We start from the raw sequence: 12040 nt of genomic DNA, 5'->3' as shown, positions 1-12040 counted from the left end.
AGAGTTCTCACCTGGAATATTAATGGCCTGAAAGCAAAACTTAAGGAGAAGGAGCGTGAAACTGCACTACTGGAGATCTTTGACGGATATGATATTGTGCTTCTGCAAGAGACTCACATTGGTGGTAAAGACTGGGATTTCATCAATAATGCCTTAAGTGAATATACTTTAGTAAACCTGGAAGAAAAGGAGGAAGAAGAAGACGAGGAGGAGGAGGAGAAGAAGACGATGTATATGACCAACTTCAGTTCAGCCAGTAAAGGAGTCGCCATTATTGTCAACAAACCACACACACTTCTGAAAGGTTTTTGTCAGGATGGAGAATATGCTTGGGTTCATGTTCAGATTGATAATCAGAAGTACACGTTTGTAAGTGTGTACTATCGTGGTCTTGGTCCTAATCTGATAGATAATCTTGTGTTGAAGATTTTCTACAGCTTCTTAACAAAAGGGTCAGATGTTTTTAAATGCAGGCTTGTGATTGGTGGAGACTTTAACACAACACTTGATTCTGAACTGGATGCAACCACACACATCTCAGACCACACTGCCAGCAGAAAAACACTGAACGCGTTCTTGAGTATTTTGAAGCTGTCAGATGTCTGGAGAAAAATGAATCGTAAAAAGTGTGAATACACATACAAACATAAGAAAAAAAATTCAACACATTCCAGATTAGACTATGTGTTCATGTTGGAGAATGATGTGAAATATGTCAAAAGTTGTAAAATCCTCAAGACCATAGCTCTGTCTGATCATTCCAGAGTGAGCCTGACTCTGAACTATACAGACAGTCAAAAGCCTAGAGAAGAGTGATTAGAAAAACACTCGTGTATTTTATATGAATCTATGCTAATGAATGGTTTCTATTTATAAGTATGCAAATTAAGCTGTAAGTCTGACACTATGTCAGAGCAAATAGTCATTATCCAGGCCCATTATCCAGAATTACATGTGTTTAAGGGTGTGTGTGGGTTTGTTTCATTTATTTAATAAGCAAAGGCATTTTACAAAAAAATGTATTATGCCTTATTTTTTAAAACGTGTGTACATGCGAGTTCACTTGAAAAGTGTCTGCTAAAGAATCGATTGAAATATAATCAAATCATTCTGTACTTTCAAAGATCAAAGTAGCTTTTTAGTCATTTTTCACTTTATAACAGAGATAGTGAAATCACAAGGGGAAAATTAACACTTCTACAGCTGAAATCTACTAATGTCCAAAACTCAGACACTCAACCTTTGATTGTTGTGATGAATCTAGATAACTTTCTGTTCTGACTCATCCTCTTCCCTTTTCCATTGGAAGTGAATGAGTTAGGTTTCTTTTGACTTCTGATAATCTTATTTAATCTTTTAATTATTACTGTTATAATTATATTTTCAAGTTATTTTACTTACCTCTGTGTGATTTTCTTTTGTCATTTGACCCTTTTTGAGCCTGATATTTTGGTCTTCTGTGGAACTGAATTTACAGAAATTACCATTCAAATGTACATGTGAAATGGTTGGTGGGGTCTATATTATGCAAGATTCTTAAGTGTAATTATTTGTTGTGGATAGAAAATGTAAGTGGTAAGAGCCTTATTTCCAATTTCTATTAAGAAATTATAAATAAAAAAAAAATAAAAAAATCTCCTGGGTGTGATTTGGTCTTCATGAGCGAAATTGGTGCGATTGCCCAGCTAATAAAATTATGTTCTGAGAACGTTGTGGGAACGTTGATTTGAAATGTTCTAAAAAACGTTGAAATGTCCAGTTTGCAAAAACGTTGCTGGAACGTTAGCATAATGTTGCTGGAACGTTATCTTAAGGTTGGCATAACGTTGCTGGAACGCTAGCATAACGTTACCGGAACGTTAACCCTCTGGGGACCAGGGTGTTTTTGAGGCTTTTTTCAGTTATTTATAAACATATTAATGGCAAAGGTGTAAATTCACTCTATATAGCACAAACGGGGCTATCATAATATGTGAGCAACATGTATTTACATGTTTGTATTTTTAAGAGAATAATGTTTATAATAATAATGTGCGTGGTTATTGAAAAAAAATAAAATGAAAGTTGCTGAAATAAGACCACAAAACACATACTAATTGTGTGTTGACAATATTGTGGACACATGCATCCTGTTGTGTCAAGTTCTGGCTTCAAAATGATGTGAAAATGATCCTGCCTAATCGTTCACACAAAAAACAATACATTGATTTAAACTTTGTAAGACAGTTTTTTTGTTACAACAGGTTTATGCAGTGGGAGTGGTAATGGCCTATTAATATTAATGAGATTAAGACCAGGGGTGTGACCGACACACCCACAATGGCCCATCAAGTGAGGCAGTTTGGGGTCAGTAGATTTTTTATGTTTTTAAAAGAAGTATCTTCTGCTCTCCAAAGCTGCATTATTGGATTAAAAATACAAACAAAAACAGTAATATTGTGAAATATTATTCCAATTTAGTTTTCTATGTGAATGTAGTAAACTCTAATTTATAGTTGAAATGTCATTATCCATTTCCAATAATCCAAGATGGCGGCGCCAGTGTTTACACGTTTGTCTGTGTAGTTTCCCTGTGTTTATGTTTTTTGCTAAACGGTTACCTGATTTGGAAAATTTTCATCCTGTGTCTCAGAACTGTGTTTACAAACTTTATCGTAAACAATAATATAGCGCACTTTATCAACGAAAATAAGCTGGTCTGGCTACAACAACAATATGAGGCTAGATCAGTTTGGATTATTCTACTCCTGTTCCTTTCAGGTAATGTCCATCCAAACCCAGGCCCAAAACTGCTTGAACTTCTGAGCCCTGACGGTTTAAAAGATAGCAGTGGTTTGCGTTTTATTCATGTCAACGTACGCAGCCTGATTAATAAAATCGATGCTATTCGTCTGTGGGCTAAACTGACAGAAAGTGACGTAATCGTCTTGTCAGAAACATGGCTCAAACCATCAATCACGAGCAATATGATTCATATCGAAGGGTATAATCTCTTCAGGACGGATCGTATGGGTAAAGGAGGGGGAGTAGCTGTGTATGTTAAGGCATCGTTGGAATGTTGTTCCATTGAATCAATAACAAAGCCAAAATTCTTTGAATTATGTGCCATTAAATTAAATCTCCCCAATGGCGCTTTTCTGACTGTGGTAGGATGTTACCGCCCACCTTCGGCTGCAGCTGGAGCAACTGCTTTACTGTCTGACTTTTTGCATAAACTGTCCAATGAGTATATTCTTCTAGGAGATCTGAACTGGGACTGGCTATCACCTTCATCAGCATTAAAAGACATATGTGATGCTTTACATTTGACGCAACTAGTACAGTCACCTACACGTCTAAATCACACAAGAATGGACAAATCGACATTAATTGACGTAATTCTGTCTAATGCTCCACATAAGTATTCAGCTACTGGAGTTTTCTGTAATGATATCAGTGATCATTGTATGGTTGTGGGTGTTAGAAACTGCAAATTGACTAAAACTAAGCCACGGTATATTTTTAAACGAAATTATAAATGTTTTAATGAGTGATTTAAACTTAGTCTGTGATATGGATGATGTTGAGCTAGCCTGGAATTATTTTAAAAATAACTTTTTAGCCATAGTTCAAAAACATGCTCCTATTAGAAGATACAGAGTGAGGGGTAGAGACAATACTTGGTTTAATGACTCTATAGCAACAGCTATTAGAGAACGGAATAAAGCATGGATTAAAGCAAAAGTAAATAATAATGATAAATGCTGGGTAAATTATAAGGTATTAAGAAACAAATGCACAAGACTAATTAAAAGTACAAAAAGTGAATATTATCTGAATTTATTAAATGAAAATCTAAATGATCCCAAACGTTTTTGGAAAGTAATTAAATCTTCTTCGGGAGACGTACCTCCTCCAACTATCCCAGAAGTTATGATAGCAAGTCAGGGTGAAGTAAGGGGTAAACAAAATATAGTAGATACATTCAACAAGCATTTTATTAATGCAGGAATAGATGCTCAGTCAACACTCCCAACCAACCCCACAGATAGTGTAACTTCTATCACAAACTTGTCTAATGTAAATTTAAATAATTTTAACTTTACTTTAATATCTGTCTCTGAAGTGCAAAATGCTCTGTTGGGCCTGGACTGTAAAAAGTCTGCTGGGCCAGACCAGATTGAGCCATTTTTTCTCAAAACTGCTGCACATTTGATTGCTAAACCCATCACTTCCATTTTTAATCTTAGTTTATACAGTGGTTCTATCCCAAAATCATGGAAATCTGCATTTGTCCTCCCACTTTTTAAAAATGGAGACCCGTCGGCCTTAGATAATTATCGGCCAATTTCCAGATTATCTGTCTTGTCTAAACTATTGGAGTCTCTTATAAATGAGCAACTAAAACATTTTTTAGATGATAACTGTATTTTAAGTTCCACTCAGTCTGGTTTCCGGAAAGGACACAGTACAATTACGGCTGTAACCTCTGTTACAAATGATATTGTTAATGCTTTAGATGGCAAAAAGTCTTGTGCTGCCCTATTCATTGACTTATCTAAAGCATTTGATACCGTTGACCATAATCTCCTTCTGCAAAGATTGCAAAACATAGGTTTTAGTAGCACTGTGCTTAACTGGTTTTATGATTACCTGAGTGGTAGAACTCAGTGTGTGACATTAGATAACTGTACCTCATCATTGCTAGAAGTAAAAATGGGTGTTCCCCAAGGATCAGTTTTGGGTCCTATTTTATTTTCTATTTATATAAATAATTTAGGTGAACATCTGAATCTAACAAAGGCTCATTTCTTCGCAGATGACACTATTTTGTACACCTCTGCTACATCATTGAAGGAAGCAATTTATCATTTACAATCTGCCTTTAATCAGGTACAAAAATCTCTGATAGGATTAAAATTGGTATTAAATGCTAAAAAAACTAAATTTATGGTCTAGTGTTAATTTCGTCACCTATTTTTAATTTAGTCTTAGTCTTGAGCCAAATGTCCTTGTTAGTTTTAGTCATATTTAGTCATTCACATATCTTTTTTTGTTAGTCTTAGTTTTAGTCGACTAAAAGTCTCATCATTTTAGTCTAATTTTAGTCAAAAGAAACTCAATATTTCTAAGTTTTAGTTAAACATTTTTAGGTCTTTTTTTAAATAACAAATTATTTCTGAGATTATTTCTGATAACCATTTCAGTCAAATAGTGTTTCACACATCTCAGATATTGGTTAAATGTCATAATTACCTGAAAAAAATTTAATAGATTTTTGGAATGCAACTAGTTTGTTAAGCCTGTCTGGTTATCTGATTTTTAAGAGAAATATTCACAAATGAGGAACTTGTTCTGAAGAGTATTTTATTTTGAACCAACACAATTCAAAAGCTGGGGCCCAACAGACAAGACCAGAGCTGGTTGTTGCAGCAGTTCTCTGATCACCAGTACAGGACTGAGAACTGTTTCTTTCGGACACGCTCGATACAGAGAACCGATGAGCTGGAGATACTGCGCATGCGTGAAAGCACCGTCTCTGAACCGAACTTTTTTTCGGCCAACTGATGCTGTGCTGATACATGAGCACGGATGAACCGAGGACTTAAATGAGCGGCCGAATTCGGCGAAATGTAAGTTTACTTAATAACAAATAAAATCAAATTGATGAAGACCAGTTTATTCACTTTATATCCTTAAAGGGGCACTTCACTGGTGGGAACATTAATCTTTATTGAAAGTGGGTCATATATGTAGTCGAAATATATAAAAAAAATCGAATTTGGTGCCTCCTGGACCGAGGAAACACAGAAACTAACTTCAGTGTGCAGTTGTATGAAAGACAACAACTCCCACAATGCATTACCTTGACAGCTCCGCAAGCCACTCCCACTAATCCAGAACACCACCATATGCGCGCGTCCGCGTTGCTGTCTCCATATCATAAGCGGGGCGAAATGGTTCACAAAACGTGTCCTCGTCTGATTCAGAGATTTCGTCCAGGAGAAATTGGTATCGATGAATTATTTTCTGCAGACGGACTCTATCTCTGTGTCTGTAGACACACAGGCCCCAGCAGTCCGCCCAGCTCGAGCCGCGACTCGCGGGCTTCTCGTCCGCGACCCTCGGCTGCAGAAGCCCCAGCAGCCGCCTCCTGTTCAGCTGCTCGGCTCGTAAAAGTAGCCACGCACATCTGAGTCGAGCATCAGACTTTCAAGATCCTCTTCACCTTCCGCTATTGTCATAACTTCACATCTGTCTCAACAGCGCCTGTTAGCTTAGCTTACAAACAAGATGGTGGATATTGATTTTAGTTTCTGCAAGTGAAGTCCCACCCACTGATCTGTGATAGGTCTGTTAGCGCATTAGGTCCACCCCCCTATGGGCAGGTTTGAAAGGCTGGAAACTAGTGCTTGTAGTCTCAACAGAAATCCCCCCTTTTTACACTTCCTCCTACAAGGATGCAATATGAGGTCACTGGCTATGCCAGATCATGTCTGAGCTCGGAAGCTAAGCAGGTTTGGGCCTGCTTAGTACTTGGATGGGAGACTGCCTGGGAATACCAGGTGCTGTAAGCTAAATTTTTCACAAATTATATAATAATCTTGCAAGAAAAAAAGAAAAGAGTCAATGCCCGATCTCTGAATAATAGCAGGTATGGGCCTGGTTAGTAATTGGATGGGAGACGGCCTGGAAATACCAGTTGCTGTAATATTTTTGGAAATTTTTACTAATTATATAATAATCTTGCAAAAATAAAAAAAAGTCAATGCCCAAGCTTTGAATCTTAGCAGGTATTGGCTTGGTCAGTGCTTGGATGAGAGACTGCCTAGGAATACCAGGTGCTTTAAGCTTTTGGGTTTTCTTTGCTACTTATATAATGTACTGGCGATTAGATGGGCTGGTCTTTAAATAGCCCTCTCTTTGCAGCAGTCTTCGCTTGCGGCCATACCAACCTGGCTGTGCCTGATCATGTCTGAGCATGTCTGTCCCCGTGTTCTCACAGTGACACTATATATTTAGTTTATATCTATGAAGCATGTGTCATAATTATTTATTTATTAATAATGTAGAAGCCAGGAGAGAGGTAAGTAACCACGGTGTATGATACATCAAATGGTATATGTGATAATCACTTTTAAATTTTTTATTTATTAATATTGCAGAAACCAAGAGAGGGATAAGTATACACGGTATGGCCAGGAGAGGGGTAAGTATATACGGTGTATGTTAAATCATAATAGTATGTCATCATCAATTTTTTATTTTTTTATTAATATTGCAGAAACCAGGAGAGGGGTAAGTATAAACGGTGTATGGTAAATCATAATAGTTATGTATGTAAAATTATGTCAATTTAGTATTATGTGTATGGATGTATATCCACCCGTAATCACACCCGTATCCATTATAGTCTATATATAAAAAAAAAAAAATTAAAAAAATTGTGTATGTTTTATTATAAGATAGTTGTTTATATGTTAGCCATTTATGCCCTTTAACCCACGTTACGTTTCATATAATCATATAATTATTTCAATTTTTTTCAGGAGTCCAGGGCTACGTCCACCAGGGGTATGACAGGCCGGGCTGGATCCGCGCGGGGTGTGGAATCGAGGGTTGACTCGGACACAAGACGAGAGGGGTAGGTTTTAGGTAAGGTTTTGTGGTGTGGGTTAGCATAATGGGAGGGCTATAAAGCCACTGATGATACCCAGATTGCAAATGACATGTGGCCCAGTTCTGGCCCACATCTCCCATATTCTTCTGGCCCACATACCGCGCGGAATGACGGCGATGACTCAACCTGAGTCTGGCTGACATATGTCAGCCACAACTGAACCAGATCTGGGCCACATCTCAGAAATGGTGTGGGTGACATCTGGGCCAGATCTGGCCCAGTTTTGTCTGACAGAAGTCAGCCACAACTTTACCAGATCCATGCCGCATCTCACAAACGGCATGGGCGACACCTGGCCCAGATGTCAACCACGCCATTTCTGAGATGTGGCCCAGATCCGTCCCAGTTGTGGCTGACTTCTGGGTTAGATATGGCCCATATTTACCCTTTCTAGAAACAAAAGAATATGTAATTCATCCAGAATAAAGAAAACACTCATGTAGTCTAAACTGCTTTATTAAAATATAAAAATTAGACAAATAAATATACATACATGAATACAACTGCATGTATAGATATAAAACAAATACATTTACATTATTACAAAATAAAAAATACAGATAAATATTTATAAATATAGTTATATACACATTAACATTACATTTACATTTAGCAGACACTTTTATCCAAAGCAACTTACAAATGAGGACAATGGAAGCAATCAAAATCAACAAAAGAGCAATGATATACAGGTGCTGGTCATATAATTAGAATATCATCAAAAAGTTGATTTATTTCACTAATTCCATTCAAAAAGTGAAACTTGTATATTATATTTATTCATTACACACAGACTGATATATTTCAAATGTTTATTTGTTTTAATTTTGACAACTGACAGCTAAGGAAAATCCCAAATTCAGACGCAGCAGAGAGGAGTGAGTATGAGAAACATTCAGATACACAGGCTGATTCAGTCTTCTGAATTGGGAGTAGTGAACATGCATTATAAACTTCTTTCAAATTAGAATCTGTTGGGGAGATAAAATGTGCAAGATAACGTATATGTACTAATAAAAACATCAACCAAAAAAATGTATCTTTTACTCTCCAGTACTGAAAGCAGAACTGATAAGGGAGCCCTTGATACTGTGACACAGCTCTTTCAAATTAACAATACCTTTTTTTGCAGTGGCGGTAGTTTGTATGTCCATCTATAGTTGCCATCATCTAAGGTCTTTTGAGTACTGGTATCATCTGAAGTCCTCACAAGTCCTGTAAGTCCTGTGCTGTGCAGTTTCTAATAACCCTGGGATGGACATTTGCAGAAACAGGAAGGCAAAGGGAGAAAGATTAGCATAGCTGCTGTTCATATCATTTCAGGCAATGTGCACTTTTTACTATTTCATCAATGGAGTACATTGAGTACTATTTTTAATCTAGTAGGTTTAAACTGAAATAATTTTTCTAGATCCCTTAATAAACATATTATTTGTTGTCTTTTTTTGGGGAACAGACACAGTCTCTATAGAATGGACTACATATGCCAGAGTAACATTTAATACATTTTAATAAAATTTAACTGGGAGGAACATCATAACTGTAATTTACACAACCATTCAAGAGTTTGGGGTCTGTAAGATATTTTATGCCTTTATAAAAAATCTCTTATGCTCACCACGGCTCCATTTGTTGAATCAAATTACAGTAAAATAGTAACCCTGTGACTATTACAATTCAAAACAACTCTTTTCTATGTGAATATTATGTTAAAACATAATTTATTCCTTTGATCAAAGCTGAATTTTCAGCATCATTCCTCCAGTCTTCAGTGACACATCTTCAGAAATCATTATAATATGATGATTTACTGCTCAAGAAACATTTCTGATTATGATCAATGTTAAAATACAGATGTGCTGAAATTGTTTTGGATTCGTTGTTACAGACTCCAAACATTTAATGTTAGTGTTACATGCATCAAATTGTTCAAAATCATCTGTTTAAAACAAATGCAGGTCTTTTGAACTTTGTATTCATCTGTGAATCCTGAAAAATAAAATGCATCACGGTTTCCACAAAAAAAAATGAAGCAGCACAACTGTTTCAACGCTGATAATAAGTTTCTTGAGCAGCAAATCAGCATTTCTGAGGGATCTATGTGAGACTGAAGACTGGAGGAATGATGCTGGAAATACAGCTGCACATCACAGAAATAAATTAGTTTATAATGTATTCACATAGAAAACAGCTATTTTAAATTGTAATAATATTTCACAATATTACTCTTTTTACATATTTTAATCAAATAATTACTAAAGAGGTGAGCAGAAAATAATTATTACAAATTGTTTCAACTTCAAGCGTACTGTATATTTGAGGTTTGACTTACTGTACTAGTCTTGTGGTCAATAGCATCTTGGAGATGTTGTCTTACAGTAGGTTCACTGCGACTCTGCTGGATGCAGCAGGCCATCAGCACTGGAGAATCTAGAAACAAAACAAGCAATTTGACACAGAGCCAACAATATTTAGTCTGCAGTTCCAGGTTTATTAGATGGAAACAAGCTAGAAATGCAATAAATAAATAAATAAAATAACAGATTCATTGCGATATATGTTGTGAAAAAAATGCATATTAGGTTACTTAACCTTTTCAGTGCTTCCTACATCTCTGTCAGCAGCTCCCTTCAGAAATATTGAAATCTTGGACACTCCCTTCTGTTGTAGAAGGATTATTTTATTATTCTTGAAATCGCAGAACAGTTTTATGTTTACCATAAAAGATCAAAACAACTTTAGTTTTCTGCCAATTTTCGCGCTCCTTGATAACGTGACGTCATCGATAAACAGTAAAGTGTAAATGTTAAGGTTAAATAAATTAAGCAATTTCCAATCATTCATTGAAAGATTACCAACAAAACAGTCAAAAGCTATCATCTACAGATGAAGATTTGATTAAAAGCCCAAACTTTCACAAATAAGAGAACAATAGAGTTATCATACCTGACGATACGTCGTCTGAAAATGGTAGAAATGCTAACGGGCTTTTTCGAAGACATTAAACCATTCCTATAAAGTAAATAAACAACAGAAGCGTCAACAACAGTTATAAGTAATATTTGTGTGATTTTATGGACTTAACTCACCTGAAAACAGTGAAATCAGCGAGAAACGGGGTGTTTCCTCGTGACATTTGCAGTGTTGCGCTCAGTTTCCATGGCAACTCCATCCGGTCCGCGCGCACGCCCATGAAAGCACGTCACGAATTAAAAGTCACACGCTTACGTTACATAAATAAACATATGAATAAACATATGCCCCTTTTTTTATTTCAGTAAGAGGGGGCGCGGCCATTTGTAAATTTAATGTATCTGGCTTTTGGTGTCATTCCAGCTATATTAGCTGTACAAACAGCTTGTGTTGCTGTTTACTGTTGCAAACTGCTGTATTACCATGTTATTTTTAATGTATTGTCTTAATTATGAACGTACTGGTTTGTAGTGCAAACAGTTTTACCGTTTACTGCACTTTGTTCTTCTTGTTATTTCCCTATAACCATGACCATAATTCTTTCACATTCACATACAATTGGTGGATAGAATTAGATCACTACATAATTCAAAATGTCATTCAATTATGATATTGGTAATTTAAAATTCATTTTGTAGTTCTATAGCCCAGTGCAAAATGCCAGGCCTGCACATAATAGTGGGACAAAGTGGCACTTTTCAGATTTTGTATTGTTGCTTTTACGAACACTCATATATCTATTTATGTGTGTGTGTGTGTGTGTGTGTGTGTGTGTGTGTGTAAGGTGCATCTTGAAGAAATGTGAATATCATGAAAAAAGTAATTTTTTTTAACTTTTTTTTATTAAAAAGTGAAATTTTCATATATTTCATATATTCTAAAGATTCACTTTTCTTTGATGATTAGAGCTTAATTTAATGAATGTAATTATTGCATTTAAAAGTATAAAAAAGGAGTTAAACAAATATTATTTAGGTCAAATAAATGTGTGTATGTATTTATATTACGTGTCCTAAAATATTATGGGCATCCAGTACTCAAAATAGTTTTAGAACTACTGACCGGTAAAGTAAGGTGATCTGCCAGGACGTGTCTTTAGAAAATGGCACATCTGGTCACCTGGTATAGGCCATATCTGGCCCACATACAGCAAGCCAGAACTCAGCCTAAAACCGGTTTGTCACACACGGGCCGGATCTGGCCCACACACAGCAAGCCACGACTCAAATTAAAGCCGGTTTGTCACACACGGGCCAGATCTGGCCCATAAACAGCAAGCCACGACTCAAACTAAAACCGGCTTGATGTGTGTGGGCCAGAGATGGCCCATATAACCTCTGCCGCTGCCAGAACTGAGCCAGATGTGCCATAGTTGGCCCAGATGAGGCCCGGATATGTATGCTATTT

The 12040-nt window shown here is 36.4% G+C and overlaps 1 long non-coding RNA gene across 1 annotated transcript; it reads right to left on the bottom strand.

Moving 5' to 3' along the window:
• Positions 1-8793: 8793 nt before the first annotated feature.
• Positions 8794-10438, bottom strand: LOC127942781 (uncharacterized). Its single transcript, XR_008149421.1, has 3 exons — positions 10253-10438; positions 9993-10090; positions 8794-8909 (listed from the first exon to the last, which is right to left on the bottom strand). It is a non-coding gene; the product is annotated as an uncharacterized LOC127942781 (long non-coding RNA).
• Between the last annotated feature and the right edge of the window lie 1602 nt (positions 10439-12040).

The sequence above is a fragment of the Carassius gibelio genome, chromosome A22 (genome assembly GCF_023724105.1).
Source record: "Carassius gibelio isolate Cgi1373 ecotype wild population from Czech Republic chromosome A22, carGib1.2-hapl.c, whole genome shotgun sequence".
NCBI lineage: Eukaryota > Metazoa > Chordata > Actinopteri > Cypriniformes > Cyprinidae > Carassius > Carassius gibelio.
This window is presented reverse-complemented; position numbering and strand designations above follow the sequence as displayed.